Consider the following 23,662-nt stretch of genomic DNA (forward strand, 5'->3'; position numbering starts at 1 on the left):
AGCTTAAGGTTTGATGTATTTGAATGAAATTGATAATGAAATCAAGCTTAGTTGAAGTAGTATGCATGATTGGGGTAGTGCGATTGCATGATTGGGGTAGTGAGATTGCATGAGATTTGCATAAATTAATTTATGAAAGATTAGGGTTCATGTGGAAATTGGGGCTTTCATTGTATGAAGTGTAATTAGTATTTATAATGACAAATTATGGTCATTGAAGTTCCTAGAATGAGAATTGACATTAATTGGAAGAAAGGAATTGATGGAGTTGTAGGGATAGGGAAATTCCAAACTAGGGTTTTGGAAAATTGGGAGTTTTGTGCTAGAAAGTGCCATTGATGTATTTAATGTTAAATTGGGATCATTTGGGATGAATTAAATGTGAATTGAGGTTTGTTAGTGAAAGTAATTAAAGAAATGAAAATTGAACCTTAGGCAAAATTTCTGCACACTGAGTTCAGTGTGCTTGGCAGCTCATAAGTTGAGCTACACAACTCCAATTGGTGTGAAACCAATTGGAAATAAAACTTAAGACATAGCGCTAGAATTTTCATGAAGATGCCCTACCAGAAAATGACCATAAGCTGCCCTAAATGAACCTTGAAACTAGAAGTGAAATTCTGAATCTACAGAATTTGAACTACACGAACAGTAAATTTTGCATAGTCATAATTCTCTCTAGAAAACTCCAATTTAGGTTATTCTTGAATTGATGGAAACCTAAAACATAGTAGAACATTTCATATGAAGAACTTAAGGCCAAATTATGAACTTAACCCAATCAAATTGCTAAGCAAAGTTGAGTCGCCAAATTTGCCAATATCTGAAAATCTGCAAATTGACCATATGAACAATAATATTTGCATAGTCATAACTCTCTCTAGAAAACTCCAATTTAGGTTATTCTTGAACTGATGGAAACCTAAAATATATTAGAACATTTCATATGGAGAACTTAAGGACAAATTATGAACTTAACTCAATCAAATTGCTAAGCAAAATTGAGTCACCAAATCTGCCAAAATCTGGAAATCTACAAATTGACTATGTGAATAGTAAAATTTGCATAGTCATAACTCTCTCTAGAAAACTCCAATTTAGGTGATTCTTGAACCGATGGAAACTTAAAACATAGTAGAACAATTCATATGATGAACTTGAAGCCAAATTATGAACTTAACCCAACCAAATTGCTGAGCAAAGTTAAGTCGATGAATCTACCAAAACTGGAACAGTCATGTGAATAGTAATTTTTGCATGCCCATAACTTTCTTTAGAAAACTTTGATTTAGGTGATTCTTAAACCGATGGAAACTTAAAACATAGTAGAACATTTCATATGAAGAATGTACGGCCAAATTATGAGGTTAACTCAATCAAATTGTTAGACAAATTTAAGTCACCAAATCTACTAGAATCAGCTCACGTGAACAGTAATTACTGTTTTGGTCATAGCTTGAGCTACACAACTCTAAATTAGGTGATTCAAAAAGAAAAATAAATTTAAGACCTAGATGAACAATTTCCATGATGAACACCTCATCAAAGTATGATGGGAACTAGATAAAAATTTCGTTTAAAGATTAGGACACCAAGATGTCCAAAATTCAAAACTCTTTGAAAATTGCCAATCTAACTTAGGGAGGCATTAGACATTTATGAAATAAGTTTTGGCAATAGTTGGGATGAGTATTAAAACAGTCTACTTGTGTGTTTTCAGTAGAAAGCGAAGTTGGGATAGACAAGGAGAAGTAAGTTGCAATGCTCTCACATTGGACACTCCTATACAGTCTACTGTTTCGGCGCCTGATGTCTGCCTGGATAGTCAAAATGTCTGGAGTTATATCTGTGAAATCCAAAAAAGTCATAGATAAAAATAAATAACAATTATAAGAAGGGAAAATAGAAATGAAGAAATCCAAGCACAATGGTTAAATGAGTCGGGGGTTATAGCGATGGGTGATCTTACCAGGAAGTGACTACGAAGTCAACTGTAACCCTAAATTCATACGAGACATTGTGACACTGTAGTCTTAGGAAAAATTGAGAAGCTAGAGAAAATGTGAAAATCATAGAAAAAGGCGCAAAACCAGATCAAATAATTAGGTCAGGATTCTGAAAGAAATACAGTGTTAATGGAAAATTGAATCAGACCAGCAAGGGGCAAATTGGTCAATTCACCCTTATAGGTGACTCATGGCCTAAATGTCCATTAAAATGGAGGAAATTAAAATTATGAAAATTAGATTTAAAGTGAAGAAGTTAGGGGAAGAAAAGAAAAAGAAGATGAAAAATGCAAAAAGAAAAAGTATTATGACATCATCATGAGGTGTGTATTATGCAATAATTTCTAATTTTCAAAATTTGATATTATGGGATAATTATCACATAAAAGACAATTAAAACAAAAAGAAAATCATTTTTTTCCCTTGTCTTCTTCAAGTGCCGTCCATGTCTCTCCCTCATTTCTTTATTTTCTTTCAATTCACCATGAAACCTTATGATAAGCTTTTCTAAACCCTAAATTCCCTTCTTTTCTTGAAGAAAATTAGTAACTAAGCCTTGGTAAGAAGTTTAGAAGAAAGAATTGGAGGAAAAAAAAATTGAAGAAGCAAGAGGTTAGGAAAGCTCCATATCAAGTAAGTTCTCTCTCTTAATTTAATTTAGTTTATAAGTTTAGAATTGAGGTTGAATAAGTGAAATTGCTTGGGAAAATTGAAAGAATCATGTGGGAATGGTAAATCCTAAATTCGGCCAGCATGAGGAATGCTAGGGTCCATGATGTTTTAATGAAATTAATGGTGTAGATGAGCTTGAATAAGTTAGTTGATAAGATTTATACACTTTAATTTTGTAAAATGTAGCAAATTATATGAATTAGGGTTAAGGGCAAGTAGAACTTTAGAGAAAATTGGTAATTGATGTAATGGAACCTAATTGAGGTTTGAAATGGTCATTTGGAGTCATTTGGGATGTGTTTGAATGAGTGAAACTAAAGTGCAATTCGGATTAGTGAAGGGACCGAATCTGGCGGTTTGACTTAGGTCCCTTTGAGAGACTAAAACTGAAATTTTACCAATCCAATTGGTGTGAGGCCAATCGGGAATGAAATTAAACATATAAAGACACAATTTTCATTTCGAGACCATGCCCAGAAAATGACATTTAGATAGTGAACAATTAGGTCAAATCCGGATATTATGCACTGCCACTGTACCAAAATGACCAAATGAACAGTGTTTGTTCATTTGGCCATAACTTGGGCTGGACAGGTCCAAATGACTTGATTTTTGTGGCATTGAAAAGGTATAATATAGCACTAAAACTTTCCTGAAGAATACCAACCCACATTTTTCCCATAACCAAGTGAAATTGTCACAAAAAATTAGTTGTCCAAAACTGCCAGAACCAATAAAGTGCCAAGAAATTCTGGGTAACACCTATCCGGCCAGCCTTAGTAAAATGCCCATATCTTGGGATACAAAACTTCGAATGGAGTGATTCAAAAAGAAAATTAAAGATAAGACAATAAGGAATAACTTTAGTGAAGAACACTTAGCCAAATTCCCACGATAACCAGACCAATAGAACAGTGCAAAACAGGGCACCAAAAATGAAAAATTGAATTTTCTCTTAGGAGACTTAGAAATTGAAATGGCAACCATGACCAACAAATTAGGCACTCAAAATATGGTATGTGGGTGTAATGAGAATTGATATACCTATTTAGTGTGGAAAAGTCAATATTTTAACCAAATCGTCAAATGAATAGTAACCACCATAATCAAGAACACAAAGAACTCAATTTATGGGATTATATATGTCAAGTTTAAATGCAACTTTCAATTGCTAAAATTATGGTTAAACATAATTTGGATAAATATTAAAACATCTTAATTGTGTGCTTCAGTGGAAAAAGGGCCTTCTGAGGAAAGGAATCGACAGGAGTGAAATAAGGAAAGACAAATTACGAGGTTTGTGCACAATAAACTTATTTAAGTATTTCTTATTGAAATTTGATTTAGTATGTAATATGAATAGTTTTTAATTATTTTGGCTTTAGAAATTTTAATTGAAAATTATTGTGTTGCCTACTTTGTAAATGAAAATTTTGAGATAAAATGTGATTTGTGGTTTGTATGAAATATTTAAATGTTGTGATTTGAAATTATTTTTGATTCACATTTGGCATGACAGTCCCTTACTATATTCCTCCTCCACTTGTGGGGTTGAGTTTGATATTTGATCATTTTCCTCCCTCTCTAGCTTGCCAATCTGAGGTGAGTTTGGATGAGTACTCATTAGCTAGCAAGCTACCTCCCTCATTGATTTCGATTAGTGGGGTGAGTTTGCCTTGTCGTGGTGTATAACATGACATATTTGGAAATTTTGTGTCATGGCCTAAGTTGTGTTATTGATTGGCAACACTGTGTTTATTAAATTGTTTGATCAAATTAGTGTTATATTGAGCTTTGAAAATTATGAAATATTTAAATTGTGATTTGTTGTAAATGTGATTTGAAAATTGTGAAATGTGATTGTGTAATATTTAAATTATGATTTGGCAATGAATGGTTAATGTTCAGCTTTTTAAATTTTTATTGTGCACCACTGAGTAAAATTTACTCAGCGACAGCTTAATTTTGCTATCGCAGATAGGGAAAAGGACATAGCAGCAGAGTAAGCTGCTACAGTAATAGGAGATCACAACTTGAAGATTTTTGTACGGGTATTTGTTGATATCCTTGTAGTTTATTTTGATGTAAATAGTTTAGTGTCGTATGTATTAATGTAAAATTGAGCAGTTGTACAGTAAATTGTAATAATATTATCTTTTGGATTTTTATGTTTGTAAATTAAATTGTGTATGTAAATTTAATTTAATGCAATGTTTATGAGTTTATCGAATTATTTTAAAAAAATTTTGAGTTGTGAATTTTGAATTGAAATTTGGTTGAATTGTATTGATTTGAAAATATATTGGAGGTTGGAGTTGAGAAATGAAATTATTGAGAGTGTTTCACAAGTTTTGAAGAACTGGTTTTCCTAATTATAAACAGCACTCTGCCGAAATTTTTATAAAATTTGTGGAAACTTTAAATTGATTGAAAATTTGATATGTAGTTTAACTTCAAATAAAAGTTTTTAATTCCTACCAAAAGTTTTTGCCACCTTCAAAAGAAGTAAAATTTGTTTTAAAATCCCTTGTAGTGTATTTAATGGGTTAGCGATAAGCAAAGTTCGATAATTTATTAAGTATACTATGGGATCGTGTTATGCCTTACAGAGGGGTAAGGTGTGACATGTTTTAGTGGTATCAGAGCATAGTTTTGAAATGAATTTTGACTATGCATGTGACATGTTTTAGTGGTATCAGAGCATGGTTTTGAAATGAATTTTGACTATGCATGTGAATATTTCCTTTGATAAGTACAACTGCTCAAGTGTCCTAAATTGATACATATGATATATTTACATCATGAATATGCACTAACGGAGGTCAACCTCCTTGTATTTGTTATCAGGAAGTAGAAAATTTTTGGAATCGGAATGGAAGAAGGAGATCATTCAATAGAACAATCTGTTAAGGCTGAGGCACAAGGGGAAGCCCCAGCACTCCAGAATGTGAGTGGGTCAGCCACTCCAGCTCCTCCTCAAGCACCGCAGTTTCCTACTCAGTTTGTATAACAGATGGCTATGCTGTTTCAATAAATGGCTAGGAACCTGCCAACACCAGCCCAGACACAAGCCCTTACAACACAACCATAGCCCCCAGTAAGACAGTATGAAAAGTTAATGAAGTTTGGGGCTACTGAGTTTAAACAAACAGTGGACCCACTAGAAGCAGAACAGTGGTTAGAGAGAATGAAATGGGTTTTTAGAAAATTTCAATGTGCTAAAGAATTAAAATTTGAACATTCAGTTTCACTTTTGCAAGGGGATGCATATGAATGGTGGAAGACCATCCCCCATAGCCTGGTAGAGCCACCAGTCCTCACATGGGCAGACTTCTTGAGGGAATTCAGACAGAAATGGGTCCCCGACACCTATGTAGATATAAATCTGCAAGAGTTTTTGAGTTTGAAGCAAGAGGATAAAACAGTAGCAGAGTACGAAAGAGACTTCTCTCGATTGAGTCATTATGCATAAAATCTGCTTACCACTCCTAGAGATAGATGTAAACGTTTTGAGGCCAGGTTAAGGCTTAGTATGAGAATACAAGTTGTGGGGTTCTGACACTAGAATTTCTCAGAGCTAATATCGTAAGCCCTGGAACTAGAAAGAATTGAGAATGAAGGAATAGTTAAAAAGGGTGCAGAAGAGAAAGAGAAAACTGGAAAAATTACTGATCAAGTTCCTGATAGTGGGTCAGGAAAGAGGAAATACTTTGAAGGATCTAACTCACGCGAATCGGGTAGAGGTGGATCTTTTGGACAGAAACCACCCCGATCCGGTCAGCAAACTCAGCAGACACCCAGAAATACACTGTTGGATCGACTTTGTGAAACTTGTGGTAAACCACATAGTGGGGTATGTTATAGAGCCATATGATGCATACATTTTGCATAATCATTTAGGTTTAATTTCATAGCCATTTTATTTGATTATTAGTCACTTTTAGCTAATTTCATTAGTTATTTAGTTAGTTTTTCATAATTGTCAATTTTGGATTAATTTGTAATCTTTTACTTTGTTTTGTAGGAAAAATGGTGTTTTTGAAGGACTGAAGAGAAATTTTGCCATTGAGGAGTGACTTCTACAGCCAAAGATGTCAAAAACAAGTTTTCAAGCTGAAATATGCATTGACCAAATTGTGCATAACTTGCCGCATAAGCTATGCAGATCTGCATAAGGAGAAAAATCACTGTTCCAATACCTGCCGAAATGTGCATAAGGAGACTGCATAGCTTATGCACATTCTCGCCTCCCTTATGCACCTTCACGGAATTGTGCATAGCCTATGCACCAAGTCATGCAGTTTCGCATAAGTGAACCAAAATCAGTGAAAATCGCATAAGGGATGCATAACTTATGCGATCCACTTATCTGATCCCATAAAGAGTTCATTAATGAGTCGTGTAAGATTCCCTCAGATAATTTCTCCTAGAACATACCATTTTAGGGCTCCATGTCAGAAAAATACTATAAATAGTCTCATTTTCCCATTTTAGAGAGGGAGGAAAAAGGAGCAGAAAAGGAAAGGAGAAGAGAGGCAGAATTTGAGGAGACACTTTCACCTTCCACACCATTTTCAACCAAGATTTGCAGATTTCTTTCTTTCCTTACATTTTTCTACATTTCTAGTGTTTAATTTCTTATTCCTTAGCTTAGATTAAAGCTTTATTTCCATTTAAACTCAATATATCTTATAAGCATTATGGATAGTGAGTAGTTTTACCTTTGATTCTGGAGTAAGGGTTGTAATATTTGAGATATTTTGTGAATTTTGATTGGGTAATCCATATTTTGTGGTCTTAATGAGTTTTATTCATTTCTTGTGTGCTTAATGACATGCTTAGTGTAGGATCCCATTAAGTGATGTTCTTAATCCATGGTTGAAGCACCGAAAGGAGAAGGCCTTGTGATAGATAATCAAGAAATTGGACTTAATTAACTTAGACTTAGAAATAGGTTAAGGATTAAGAGGATTCACAGATTAATTAAAGAACTTAATGGGTCTTAATTAATTCTAAGTCCACGAAAGTAGGATTAGATTGATTAAGGCACTCTTTGTCTCACTCGAAAGGGAATTCAAAGGATTTAAGAATTAATCTCCTTAAAACCCATAAGTTTCACAAGATTGGATAACCAATTAAAAATCCCAAAATAGCTCGAATATGAAATCCCGAATTCCGGAATCGCCTTTTTATCATTGCTAATTTTCAATTGAATTTAATTGTTTGCCATTTTAAAATCTTGCCATATTTCAACTTGCTTCTTTCAATTTGATGCAATTTTAGTTTAATTAACACATTGTTGGATAGATTATTAATTTTGATCATATAGATTTCATACTCAAATACCCATCAATTTGTTACCTTAATTTCAAGAATAGTTCAATTTAGTCAACTTTTTATATCAAAAATTCAATCATTAACACAACTCCTCGTGGGAACGATATCTTTACTGTATTACTTGTACGACCCGTGCACTTGCGGTTGGGCCACATGAAGTTTTTGGCGCTGTTGCCGGGGAGTTATTTGTTTAAGATTGAATTCTTGATTATTTTAGTTTTATTTTCTCTGTTATCTTTTTATTTTGTGTTTGTTTGTTCTTTTTCAGGTACTTTTAATCTTTTATGAGAAGAGCTAGAAGCACAAGTGACACATCCTTATTGTTCAATCTTGAAATTGAGAAATTTTGTAAAGCCAACAAGAAAGAAACCAGAAAAAGGAAAGAAGCTTTGAGAGAAACCGAAATTGAAGCAGACATGGCTGATGAAAGAATTAGAATTGGTGTTGGTAATGCTGGAAATGGTCAAAACAATGAAAATGAAGCCTAAGGAGAAGAAGTTGTTAATGCAAACGTGCCTAGGGGAAGTATGATGGATCATTCTTTTCCACGTTTTGATGACTTGAGAGAGAGTATAGCAAGACCAAGAATTGATGCAAATAGTTACAAGATGGATTTTGGAGTCCTTCAAATGATTCAGAATTCTCAATTTGGAGGGCATCCTTCTGAAAATCCACATACTCATCTGAAGAAGTTTGCTATGATTTGTGACATGCAAAAACAACCTAGAGTGTCAGATGATGCATCAAGATTGAAGCTATTCCCGTTCTCTTTGAAAGATAGAGCATTGGATTGGCTTGACTCTTTACCTCACAACTCCATTACAAATTGGGAGCAACTCACTGATGCATTTCTTGCACAATATTTTCCACCTGGAAAAACTCAAGAGTTGAGGAATCAAATGATAGCTTTCAGACCAAGAGAAGATGAAACTTTATATGAGTCATGGATGAGATGGAAGGAATTAGAGAGATTATGCCCACATCATGCCATTCCAAAATGGATGATAAACCAGAATTTTTACACAAATGTCACTCCTGCAATCAGAGGGATTATTGATGCTCAAACAGGAGGGGAATTTATTATGAAGCATGAAGATGAAGCTTATGAGCTATTGGAGAAAATTGCAAAGAATACTCATCTTTGGAGTAGTCCAAGAGGACCAGCTCCAACTCAAAAGGCAAGTCACTGGAATGTATGATCTTGATCCATTCAACATGATTAATGCAAAGTTTGATGCACTTACAAATGTCCTTGCTAAGAAGATGGAAGATCCGAGTATTTTGGTTAGTTCATCATCATCACCGGAAGTTCACAACAAGTGGCTTATGCAGAGGAAACTACCAGCTGTGGAGTAGATTATGGAGAACAAGCAGCATATGTTGGTAATTATGGAAACAAACATATGGGGAATTCTTATTCTCAAACTTACAATCCAAATTGGAGGAATCATCCCAACTTTTCATGGGGAAATCAGCAAAATCAAGTTCAAAATCAGAATTTTCAACCACAACAGCAACAAGGAGTTCCATATCAGCAAAATAGGCAACCACTACCTAATTTTCAGCGGAAAAATATGAACCCTCCACCAAAACAAAGAAGAACGAAATTCCACCATCAAGCTTTATTACAACAGATTCTTGCTAACCAAAATAAGCATGATGAGGATATGAGAGAGATGAAAGCAAGTCTGGAACAGATGCAAACACACAAATGTATCGGAAAACCAGATTGCACAACAAGCATCTTCCTCAGGTGCTAAATCTTTTGGAAAACTTCCAAGTCAACCAGAAAACCCAAGAGAGCAGTGTCAAGCTATTACTTTAAGAAGTGGGAAAGTTATAAATGATGAGAAGAGTGAAAACAGTGAGAAGAGAGAAAATGAGAAAGGAACTGATGAGAGTGAAAAACAAGAGAGTGCAGAAAAATGTAAAGAGGAATTTGAAGAGAAGGAAGAGAAATATATACCTTCTGAACCCTACAAGCCACAACTTCCCTTTCCACAAAGATTTCACAAAGCCAAGCTTGATAAGCAATTTGGGAAGTTCTTAGAGGTTTTGAAGAAGCTTTACATAAATGTGCCGTTTGTTGATGCTCTTTCACAAATGCCCTCTTATGCAGAATTCTTGAAAGAAATTCTCTCAAACAAGAGGAAACTTGAAGATGATGAAACTGTAGCTTTGACAGAAGAATGTAGTGCTATCCTTCAAAGGAAACTTCCCCCAAAGCTCAAGGATCCAGGGAGTTTTTCAATTCCATGCCACATAGGGGAATCATGTTCTACAAAAGCTTTATGTGATTTAGGGGTTAGTGTTAGCCTTATGCCCCTTTCCATTTATGAGAAGCTCAATATGGGAGATCTTAAACCAACCCACATTTCTCTTCAGTTAGCTGACAGGTCAATTAAGTATCCTGAAGGGATTTTGGAGAATGTGCCTCTGAAGGTTGGGAAGTTCTACATACCTGTTGACTTTGTCATCTTGGACATGGAGGAAGATTTTAATATCCCAATTATTTTGGGAAGACCCTTTTTAGCTACAGCAGGAGCATTGATTGATGTTAAGGGAGAAAAGTTGACTCTTAGGGTTGGTGAAGAGCAATTGGTTTTCAATATTAATAACACTATGAAGAAGCATCATTCTGAAACTGATACTTGCTTGAGAATTGATATTATTGATGAGCTGGTTGAAGAACACTTCAGAAAGAAATATCCAGAAGATCCACTTGAAAATTGTTTGGTTCATGGAGGAGGCATAGACTATGACAACCCTCATGTAGCTGCATATGCTCAACACTTAGAGGGAAGTCCACCATTCATTTCTCGCTCCGCTTTTTCAACTCACACAAAAGGAAAAAGTCGAATTTAAGCAACCATCATTCAAGGAAGAAGATGCACCTAAGGTAGAACTTAAGCAACTTCCTTCTCAGCTCAGGTATGAATTTCTTGGCACCAATAACACTTATCCAGTAATTATAAATGCAAATTTGAGTACTTTAGAGGCTGATAAGTTGTTAAGAGTGTTGAGGCAATTTAGGAAAGTTTTGGGATACACCATAGATGACATTAAGGGAATAAGCCCACACTTTTGCATTCATAGAATCAGTTTGGAAGAAAATTGTAAACCATCTATTGAACATCAGAGGAGGTTGAACCCAAATATGAAAGAAGTTGTTAAAAAGGAAATTTTGAAGTTGCTTGATGCAGGGATCATATATCCCATCTCAAACAGTACTTGGGTGAGCCCAGTACATGTTGTCCCAAAAAAGGGTGGAATAACAGTGGTCAAAAATGAAATAATGAATTAATTCCCACTAGAACGGTGACTAGTTGGCGAATGTGCATAGATTACAGAAAATTAAATGTTGCCACTAGAAAAGATCATTTTCCACTTCCCTTCATTGATTAAATGTTGGAAAGACTAGCTAGGCATTCTTACTTTTGCTATTTAGATGGATATTCAGGTTTTTTTCAAATCCCTATCCATCCAAATGATCAAGAGAAAACCACTTTTACTTGTTCATATGGAACCTTTGCTTATAGGAGGATGCCATTTGGGTTATGTAATGCACCAGCCACTTTTCAAAGGTGCATGATGGCAATCTTCTCAGATTTCATTGAAGACATAATGGAGGCTTTTATGGACGATTTTTCTGTTTATGGATCTTCATTTGATATATGCTTGGCTAACCTTTCTAAAATTTTGCAGCGATGTGCAGATACTGACCTTGTGTTAAACTGGGAAAAGTGTAATTTCATGGTTCAGGAAGGGATAGTGCTTGGACATTTGGTGTCTAACAGAGGAATAGAGGTTGATAAAGCCAAGGTTGAAGTGATAGAGAAGATGGCTCCTCCTACCAATGTCAAAGGAATTCGAAGTTTCCTAGGACATGCCGGGTTCTACAGACGCTTTATTAAGGATTTTTCTAAAATAGCCAAACCTTTGTCTAATTTGTTAAGTAATGACACACCATTTGTATTTGACCAAGAGTGTTTGGATGCCTTTTGTAGGTTGAAGCAAGCTCTTATCACTGCACCAATCATGCAACCACCTGATTGGAGCCTACCTTTTGAAATTATGTGTGATGCTAGCAACTATGCAATTGGGGCTGTTCTTGGTCAAAGAAAGGACAAAAAGGCTTATGCTATTTATTATGCTAGTATAACACTAGATGAGACTCAAACAAATTATGCAACAACTGAAAAGGAATTTTTAGCAATTGTCTTTGCATTGGAAAAATTCAGACCTTACATTATTGACTCAAAGGTGGTTATATTTTCAGATCACGCAGCCATTAGGTATTTGCTCCGTAAAAAGGAGGCTAAACCTAGGCTCATTAGGTGGATTCTGATGCTACAAGAGTTTGATTTGGAGATTAGAGATAAGAAGGGAGCTGAAAATGTAGTTGCTGATAATCTTAGTAGGTTGAAATTGGATGATGAAGAATTGGATGAAATCCCTATTGATGAGTTTTTCTTGGATGAACAACTTTTCTCTCTTGTTGCTAAACTACCTTGGTATACAGACATTGTGAATTATCTATCTTGTGGAGTTTTACCTCTAGGTATGACATGGCAACAAAAGAAAAAGTTTTTGCATGAGGTGAAGTTTTATAGATGGGACGATCCTTTACTCTTCAGGAGATGTTGTGATGGTTTAATAAGGAGGTGTATTCCTGATGAGGAGACACAGAGTATTATGCATCATTGCCATGCTTCTGATTATGGAGGACATTTTGGAATCTCTAAGACAGCTAGTAAAATTTTGCAAGCTGGTTTCTTTTGGCCAAATCTTTTTAAGGATGTGAGAAAATTTGTGTTGCATTGTGATAAATGTCAAAGGAGTGGAAATTTGTCAAAAAGAGATCAAATGCCCCTAAATAATATTCTTGAAGTGGAATTATTTGATGTTTGGGGAATAGATTTTATGGGGCCATTCCCTCCTTCATATGGTAATAGATACATCTTAGTTGGAGTTGACTATGTGTCAAAGTGGGTGGAAGCTATTGCAACTCCAACTAATGATGCTAGAGTGGTAGTGAAATTTTTGAAGAAATTTGTCTTGAGTAGATTTGGAGCTCCTAGGCTGTCAGAATTAGTGATGGGGGTTCCCATTTTTGCAATAAGCAATTTGAGAGCTTAATGAGGAAGTATGGTGTAGTGCACAAGATAGCTACCCCATACCACCCTCAAACTTCAGGACAAGTTGAAATTTCTAACAGAGAGCTCAAGCATATTTTGGAGAAAACAGTGAACAATTCTCGGAAAGATTGGTCTATCAAACTAGATTATGCTTAATGGGCCTATAGGACTGCCTACAAAACCCCTATAGGAACTACTCCCGTTAGGTTTGTTGTATGGTAAGTCTTGTCAGTTACAATGGAGCTAGAACATAGAGCATATTGGGCCATTCAGACCTTGAATTTTGATCTTAAGCAAGCTGGTGAGAAAAGGTTATTACAACTTAATGAGCTTGAGGAATTGAGGATGGATGCTTATGAAAGTGCCCGTATTTACAAAGAAAGAACTAAAGTTTGGCATGATAAGCACCTTAGGAAAAAGGAATTTAAAGAAGGTGATACAGTTTTATTGTACAACTCAAGATTGAAATTGTTACCTCGAAAACTCAAGTCAAGGTCGACTCGTCCATATAGACTATCTCAGGTATTCACTTATGGAGAAATTGAAATTTTGAGTGAAAACTGGGAATTTTAAGGTCAATGGGCATAGATTGAAGCATTACATAACTGGAGACCCAATAAAGGGAGTAAGTCATTACAAGCTCTCCAATCACTCACCTCTTTTCAGTGAAATTCATAAAGAGTCCATACAAGGTCTTTAAATTAGCCCTCTTGATAGTCATCCCAAGTCCTTTTATTTTGCTTTTGCTAATTTACTTTTATTTTCATTGCTTTAGTTTTTATCTTAAATCTCCCAAATTCAATTTTTGAGATTGTTAATTCTTGTACCTTGTAGATGTATTTCAATGAAGAAAGGCTGGTGTACTGTTGGGGGAGTGACCCTTAACTTGAAAATTTTGTCCTTCAAACTCTCCCAAAAACTGATAAGTTTTTGCTGCATAACTGCAGAGCCGCAACTGTTCATGCAGAGAAAATGAAATCTGCAGCAAAAAAAAAAAGGGTGTCTGCAAAGAAATGGCTTGTATTTTTGGTGAGGTTGAATGTATATCAATGGAGAAAGGTTGGTGAATCGCAGAGCCGCAACTGGTTTATGCAGAGGAAAAATGAAATCTGCAGCAAAGAGGGTGTCTGCAGTAGATGGCTTATGTTCTTGGTGAGGTTGGGTGTGTGACTTTTAAGTATATATGCTGATAATGTTAATATGGTGGTAAGTGAATCATTTTTGCAGTTTTGAGCTTCTTTGGGTTGTAGGATTCAAGGTAGGTATGGTGCATTTTCTTGGCAAAACTTGGAGACTTCATTTCATCATTTGTGAATAGATGCAACCTTATGCAGATTTTATTGAGTTTTAATGTGCTAAATGTTGATTTGCTCAATTTGAGTCAAAATGGCATAGTTCTCAAAGGTCTTTTATGTAGGATCCATATCTACATGCTTGTGTGATGCATTTTTGATGAACTTTGTATATATTGATGTGTTTTTGGTGAAAATTCTCATGGTTTATGCTTCATAGAATTATATTTCCTCATTTTAGGGTATTTTTCACAGTTGCAATTCATGTTCCATTGCAATCTTAATCTTGTTGAATTGTGCATAAGCAACTGCATAGCTTATGCAATCCTGCATAACCACAATTCTTGCCATTTTTCACCTTTATTGCAAGTGCATAAGGAGAGTGCATAGCTTATGCAACTCTGCATAGCCTAATTTTGTCAAATTTCACATCTTTAGAAACTTGCATAAGCAGAGTGCATGACCTATGCACATTTGCATAACTTCAAATTCTTCATTTTCTCTCTCTGCCGAAGTTTGCATAAGGGGAGTGCATAACTTATGCACTCCCGCATGACCAAAAACCCAAAAATTCCAAACCTGCCGAGGGGTGCATAAGCAGAGTGCATGACTTATGCACTTCTGCATAACCAAAAACCCAAAAATTCCAAACCTGCCGAGGGGTGCATAAGCAGAGTGCATGACTTATGCACTTCTGCATAACCAGAAATCCGAAAATTCCAAAAGCTGCCGAGACATGCATAAGCAATGTGCATAGCTTATGCACTTCTGCATAACCTCACACTCTGAATCTCAAAACCCACCGAAGAGTGCATAAGCAGAGTGCATAGCTTATGCACATCTGCATGACCCAATTCACTGAAAAGCCAAATCCGCCGAGAGGTGCATAAGGGGAGTGCATAACTTATGCACTCCCGCATGACTTCACTCCCCAAATTTCAAAAGTTGCCAAGACCTGCATAAGCAGCGTGCATGGCCTATGCACTTCTGCATGACATATTTTTCTGAACTTCAAAACAGGGCAACACTTGCATAAGCTGGTGCATAAGCTATGCACATGCACTTTCCCCTTATGCAGTCTTTTACAAAACCCGTTTAAATCAAATTTTTTCCTTTCGAAAAAATTTTTTCTTTCCCACCTTCACCCCGATAAACCCTGTTCACTGTCCTTCTTCTCTCACGATACTCATTCCCGCATATCCCTTCCTCTCTCCTTCTTCTCCACTAGCATTTCCACCGCATAAACCCTAAACTTCACCCTGCATTTTCATTTCCACCCTTATCTCTCCATCCTCACCATCGGCAATGGAGTCGCCTCCCATTCCTCGCCCAGCCTTCTCCTCTCGAAGTCTCGCCATTGTCAACGATACCCCCCACTCCCGATTCTCCTCCACAAGCGACACCCCCACCACCTCCCCCAACCACGTACAAATGAAAAATCCGGTCAAAATCTGTGCGACCCATGTCCTCTGCCCCTCCTCTATCCAAATGCAAAGAACCACCCACCCCATTGTCGGAACCACCACCCAAAAAGCCAAAAGCTCCAGCCTCTACACCCTCTTCCAGCAAAAAGACAATTTCGGTAGCTTCACATGTATCAAAGCTACCTTGGCCTCTTCCTGATACAATTCAAAAGGCAGCTTTTAAGAGACTCAAGGATAGGAGGGTACAACCCACTAGGTATATATCTGCTGATTCTCTACAATCTCTTGGTTTATTTGACAATGTAGTTACATATCTTGATGGTATGGGTTGGATGGAATTTGTGCATAAGTAGGAGATAGTTTATCCAACTCTAGTTTTGGAGTTTATTTCTTCATTCTCTGCTACCCTCAAATTGCATGATGTAGACCATAAGCCACTTATGAAATTTAGATGCTTGGGGCAAAATAGAGAGCTGTCATTGGACCAATTTCATAACATTTTTGGTTTTGCAATTGATGGGTTGTTTCGAGTGCCACATACTGGAGTAGAGGTAGCCAACAAGGGTATTTGGAATGCTGCCAATTTTGGAGAATCATCACAAACCAACCTCAAACTTTCTATGCTGGAAGATCAAAAACCTCCCAAATACTTGACCCTGCACTTAGGTTTATTCATAGGCTGATTGCTAGCACCATATTGGGCAGAGGGACTAGTTCAGTGCCGTGGGAAATCAACTATTTATGTTATGGTTTGGTTTTCACAAAGTTAAGGTTTCTCCTGGTTATTTCTTTTGTGAGCATGTGCTGCATATTGCCACCAAATCCATAGGTGACATTGTTTTGGGTGGGCTCATAACTGTCATAGCCAAGCATTTTGGTTTTAATCCTGCAGAGCACTCAATACCAGCACTTGTGGACACTTTATATTTTGATACTGCACACTTAACCAAAACAGGGTTCAATTTGTCATATTTTGATACTACCCAACCTGCAGCAGAAACTGAGCCCATTGCACAACCCGAAACCCAACCTTTCCCATCAGTCCCACAGCACCCTACTACACCTACCCCACCCCCTCAGCCTGCTTAGGACACCCCAGCAGCCTCTGCTCAGCCCATACCTCCTATAGCTGAACCTTCTTCATCCACAGCCCCTCCTGCATTCAACACTAAAGCCTTATTCACCTATCTTGACAGGCTTAGTGATGATATATACTTTGTGGATAGGAAGCTCGACACTGGTCTTGATACACTCAAGGATCGTCATGATCACCTATTTGACCTTGTCATGGAAACCAGGGACAAGCAGAAAGAATTGAAGGAGATGGTGAAGCAACTCATGATCTTTCTGGGCATGCCACCCCCACCTCCATCACCTCCTCCAAAGACCATCATTTCGACAATACAGAAGCCACCACTTCTTAGCAACATCTTTGGACAAGGGCAAAACAATAGAACTAGATTAGCTTTTGTTTTGCTTTTGTTCAATCTTGTAGGACCTTTTCTTTGTAAATATGTTCATACATTTATAGTTTGCTTTGAATTATGTTTCTTTTGAATTAGTTTGTTTTAAATTCTGTTTTTCTTGAAGTTTTATTGGATAGCTATTACATTAGTCTTCTTTGATTTTCATTGCACTTATTACCCTTTTGTACATATTTGCCCATACTCTGTATATATTTTAATGCTTCTACTGCTGGTTGTACTTTTCCCCTTGCCAATCCTCATGCAAAGAACTTTTGTATACACCGACAAAGCTATGAATTTCCTTATGCAAATATTTTGCATAGCTCAGGCAACCCTTTCTCGCTACTTATGCAGAATCGCATGTGTTGTATTCCCTTTATGCAAATGTCCTGCATAGCCTATGCAACCTATATTGCCACTTATGCAGAACCGCACGGCTTATGCACCCTACTTATGCACATGTTCTGGATAGCACTTAACTTTGCATAACCTGTGCAGCTTCTTATGCATCCCTTTATCTTGAATTCTCATCTGCTCCATACCAGGTAACTCTTTCTTTTTGCTCTTAATCTTTACAATTCCTGGTAATTATTATCTGCTTTGACTTTTGATAATGCATTGCATGAGACATTGAGGACAATGTCCAATTTTGAGTTTGGGGGTGCACATTCTGATTTTTGCTTAATTTTTGCTTCATTTTTCACATTTTGAGTATAGGAACATCTCATCCCATTTCATTTTCATATATTGTAAATATTTTACATATATATCCACACATACATATACATAACACATTTACACACACATTATACATCACTTAGAAATTGTACACATTGCATACAAATAGACTTCCTCCATTTAGTTAACGCATTACAAATTTTAGGAATCATGCACCATGCATTAAAATCTTTTGCCAAATCCCTTGAGTATTGAAAATGTGCCTATGAGAGTGATTTGACTCACCTTTTAGTTGGGTTTGTGGATTGGAAGTTTCCTAAAAAGTGCAAGGTTTTGAAGTGTCTATCCCTTGCCTATATCTTCTTAGCCAAAAAGCCACCCAACTAGTCATTTTGAGATGGAAGTGTTTAGAGGGAATTATTGGATATAAGGTAGTCAAATGATGTCTCACCAATCCTAGAACAAATTTTCTAAACCTTTCAAGGCGAAATACCAGCTTGTACTTGAAAAGAGAGATGATTAGGCATTCTTTGATTTAAACCTTCTCATTTTAAACCTTTGGCCCTTTTCCTAATTAAAATTGACCATTGCAAACCCCTTTGAGCCTTTTTTTATCCCTAATTTTTCTTGAAATCTTTATTGTTACCTAGCCAATGAACCAAACACTCCAACCCTTTTCATGAGAATAATTAGTTATAACATTAGGTATATAAAAAAAAAAGAAAAAAATTCAATAAAAAGGAGAAGAAATGCTTGTCATCTTGTAAAAGTGCTAGTATATGTGCTTTTCACTATTATCATTCAAAATGAAAGAAACCCACCCAAAGTATTAAAAGAAATGAGTTTGGGGGTGGCAAATTTTAGGGACAAGCATCAAAAGAAAATGCAAAATACAAGTTTAAAGTATCAAAATGTCCCTCCATTTTATGTGTTTTGTAAAATATGCTAGCACTTGACAATCCTCATTGTGTATTTCTCTCTCCTATATATAAAAAAAGAGAGAAAAAGAAAAAATATATAATAAAGTGTACCTTATGTTTCAAAATTGAAAATATTCTCATGCTTTGAAGCCTTTTTACCCCTTTTTCTTCTTAGCCTCATTTTGAACCCCATGGCCCCATTACATCCCTAAAAAGACCTTTGATCTCTTGATAGCACTTGCTACATTAGTGGAGATAGGAGTAGGGAATTTGCCTATGGGATTGGAAAATTATCCATTCATTCATTTAATTCCATCATTCTATATAGAGACACTTTGACTATTGATTGTTCTAGAATTCCTTTTGAGCATGACTCCCTCTCTTTTGATTGGTTGGTTTGGGGATTTTGAATGATAATTGACTTGATGGCTAAGCGGTGAAAGCTTGGATAAGCATTAGATTCTTTGCATTTTGAAGGATGGGTATATGGATTGTTGGTATGGCTAAAGGTGTGTTTAGTTACTTTAATAGGTAATTTTCATAGCTCTTTGGATAAGGCACCCCTAAAAATTTTGCATTACATTTTAAAGTTTGCTTGAGGACAAGTAAAAGCTTGAGTTTGGGGGTATTTGATGCATACATTTTGCATAATCATTTAGATTTAATTTCATAGCCATTTTATTTGATTATTAGTCACTTTTAGCTAATTTCATTAGTTATTTAGTTAGTTTTTCATAATTATCAATTTTGGATTAATTTGTAATCTTTTACTTTGTTTTGTAGGAAAAATGATGTTTTTGAAGGACTGAAGAGAAATTTTGCCATTGAGGAGTGACTTCTATAGCCAAAGATGTCAAAAACAAGTTTTCAAGCTGAAATATGCATTGACCAAATTGTGCATAACTTGCCGCATAAGCTATGCAGATCTGCATAAGGAGAAAAATCACTGTTCCAATACCTGCCGAAATGTGCATAAGGAGACTGCATAGCTTATGCACATTCTCGCCTCCCTTATGCACCTTCATGGAATTGTGCATAGCCTATGCACCAAGTCATGCAGTTTCGCATAAGTGAACCAAAATCAGCCGAAAACTGCATAAGGGACTGCATAACTTATGCAGTCCACTTATGCAGTCCCATAAAGAGTTCATTAATGAGCTGGCAGAAGATTCCCTCAGATAATTCCTCCTAGAACATACCATTTTAGGGCTCCATGTCAGAAAAATGCTATAAATAGTCTCATTTTCCCATTTTAGAGGGGGAGCAAAAAGGAGCAGAAAAGGAAAGGAGAAGTGAGGCAGAATTTGAGGAGACACTTTCACCTTCCACACCATTTTCAACCAAGATTTGCAGATTTCTTTCTTTCCTTACATTTTTCTACATTTCTAGTGTTTAATTTCTTATTCCTTAGCTTAGATTAAAGCTTTATTTCCATTTAAACTCAATATATCTTGTAAGCATTATGGATAGTGAGTAGTTTTACCTTTAATTCTGGAGTAAGGGTTGTAATATTTGAGATATTTTGTGGATTTTGATTGGGTAATCCATATTTTGTGGTCTTAATGAGTTTTATTCATTTCTTGTGTGCTTAATAACATGCTTAGTGTAGGATCTCATTAAGTGATGTTCTTAATCCATGGTTGAAGCACCGAAAGGAGAAGGCCTTGTGATAGATAATCAAGAAATCGGACTTAATTAACTTAGACATAGAAATAGGTTAAGGATTAAGAGGATTCACAGATTAATTAAAGAACTTAATGGGTCTTAATTAATTCTAAGTCCACGAAAGTAGGATTAGATTGATTAAGGCACTCTTTGTCTCACTCGAAAGGGAATTCAAAGGATTTAAGAATTAATCTCCTTAAAACCCATAAGTTTCACAAGATTGGATAACCAATTAAAAATCCCAAAATAGCTCGAATATGAAATCCCGAACTCCGGAATCGCCTTTTTATCATTGCTAATTTTCAATTGAATTTAATTGTTTGCCATTTTAAAATCTTGCCATATTTCAACTTGCTTCTTTCAATTTGATGCAATTTTAGTTTAATTAACACATTGTTGGATAGATTATTAATTTTGATCATATAGATTTCATACTCAAATACCCATCAGTTTGTTACCTTAATTTCAAGAATAGTTCAATTTAGTCAACTTTTTATATCAAAAATTCAATCATTAACACAACTCCTCGTGGGAACGATATCTTTACTGTATTACTTGTACAACCCGTGCACTTGCGGTTGGGCCACATCACCATAGGAGCATGTTTTAATTGTGGAGGGACTGGTCATTTTGTTCACGTCATTCTGGATCATTTACTACATCAGAGGGATTAACCCAAGTTTGTACCCTAAAGAGTTCACCATCAGTTGATAGAGGCAGAGGCAGAGGTAGGGGTAGTACACCTGGAAGTCAGAGTACTGTGAATCAGCCAGAACAAGGTGATGCTCCAGCTAGAATATACACTATGTGGCAGAGGGAAGAGGATGAGACTTCTAACATTGTTGCTGGTACTTTCTTAATTTTTAACTCATATATATATATATATATATATATATATATATATATATATATATGTATTGTTTGACCCGGGGTCTGCACATTTTTATGTTAATGCCAGCATTGCTTGCCTTCCTGCCGTCCCTTGTATAAAAATCAATTTTGATATGTTAGTGACTAGTCTTTTTAGAATTAGTTTTGGAAGAGCTTGTTAGCGAAAGATATCTCCTAGAATACGATAAATTATTGAATATCAATAGATAAAAGAGTTATGGAAGTAAAAATTTGAACAGTTGGTTCAGATGTAACAAAGAAATATTACGAAAATTAGCAAGATTGTTGACTAGAATGGTCAAAGGAGCCATGATTAGATAAATAATTCTAATATGACCATAATGATCAGTCTATAAGGAAACATGAATTGAAATATTAGACAGAATGATAGTAAGAGAAGATTAGTGTTATATGAACAAATTAAACGTTATATTAGATTGTTAAAAGTCTTACATAAATTTAAAGGAAAGAAGATTATAAGATTATGTAGAAAGAAGAAAAACTAAGTTCTCACTCCATAAGACCACACAAGGTCCTAGAAAGAGTGGATTCGTTAGCACATAGAATTGCTTACCTCTAAAAAGTGAAATAAATTTAAATTCAACATATAATGGGAAATTCATAAAGCTTAGCACATGAGGTGAAGCAATTGAGAAATAAATGTATACATTTAGTTAAAGTGTTATGGACCATTATTCAGATTATGAAGTTACATGAAAATATATGAAAGACATGAGAAAACCAACGTATAACTATTTAAGAATGGATAGTCGGCACAATTTTGAGGACAAAATTTTTTCAAGGAGGGGAGAATTGTAACGCCCTCACATTGGACACTCCTGTATAGTCATCTTGCTTTGGCGCTTTGATGTCCGCTCGACAAATAAGATGTCTGAAGTTATATCTGTGACATCCAGAAAAGTCATAGATAAAAATAAATAACAATTATAAGAAGGGAAAATGGAAATGAAGAAATCCAAGCATAATGGTTAAATGAGCCGGGGGTCACAGTGATGGGTGACCTTACCGGGAAGTGACTGTGAAATTAACTGTAATCCTAAATTCGTACGGGACATTGTGACACAGCAGTGCTAGGAAAAATTGCGAAGCTAGGAAAAATGTTAAAATCACAGAAAAAGGTGTAGAACTAGATCAAATAATTAGGTCAGGGTTTCAGAAGAAATACAGTGTTAATGGAAAATTGAATCAGACTGGCAATGGGTAAATTGGTCAATTCACCCTTATAGGTGACTCATGGCCTAAATGTCCACTAAAATGGAGGAAATTAAAATTATGAAAATTAGATTTAAAGTGAAGAAGTTAGGGGCAGAAAAGAAAAAGAAGATGAAAAATGCAAAAAGAAAAAATATTATGACATCATCATGAGGTGTGCATTATGCAATAATTTCTAATTTTCAAAATTTGATATTATGGGATAATTATCACATAAAAGACAATTAAAACAAAAAGAAAATCATTTTTTTCCCTTGTCTTCTTCAAGTGCTGTCCATGTCTCTCCCTCATTTCTTTCAATTCACCATGAAAGCTTATGATAAGCTTTTCTAAACCCTAAATTCCCTACTTTTCTTGAAGAAAATTAGTAACTAAGCCTTGGTAAGAAGTTTAGAAGAAAGAATTGCAGGAAAAAAAAATTCAAAGAAGCAAGAAGTTAGGAAAGCTCCATATCAAGTAAGTTCTCTCTCTTAATTTAATTTAGTTTGTAAGTTTAGAATTGAGGTTGAATAAGTGAAATTACTTGGGAAAATTGAAAGAATCATGTGGGAATGGTAAATCCTACATTTAGCTAGCATTAGGAATGTTAGGGTCCATGATGTTTTAATGAAATTAATGGTGTAGATGAGCTTGAATAAGTTAGTTGATAAGATTTATACACTTGAATTTTGTGAAATGTAGCAAATTGTATGAATTAGGGTTAAGGACAAGTAGAAATTTAGAGAAAATTGGTAATTAATGTAATGGAACCTAATTGAGGTTTGAAATGGTCACTTGGAGTCATTTGGGATGTGTTTGAATGAGTGAAACTAAAGTGCAATTCGGATTAGTGAAGGGACCCAATCTGGCAATTTGACCTAGGTCCCTTTGAGAGATCAAAACTGAAATTTTACCAACCCAATTGGTGTGAGGCCAATTGGGAATGAAATTAGACACATAT

The 23,662-nt window shown here is 35.6% G+C and overlaps 1 non-coding gene across 1 annotated transcript; it reads right to left on the reverse strand.

Moving 5' to 3' along the window:
• Positions 1-8,898: 8,898 nt before the first annotated feature.
• LOC131170972 (small nucleolar RNA R71) lies at positions 8,899-9,006 on the reverse strand. Its single transcript, XR_009141732.1, has one exon. It is a non-coding gene; the product is annotated as a small nucleolar RNA R71 (small nucleolar RNA).
• Positions 9,007-23,662: the final 14,656 nt, after the last annotated feature.

Source organism: Hevea brasiliensis, chromosome 11 (genome assembly GCF_030052815.1).
Source record: "Hevea brasiliensis isolate MT/VB/25A 57/8 chromosome 11, ASM3005281v1, whole genome shotgun sequence".
Taxonomy (NCBI): Eukaryota; Viridiplantae; Streptophyta; class Magnoliopsida; order Malpighiales; family Euphorbiaceae; genus Hevea; species Hevea brasiliensis.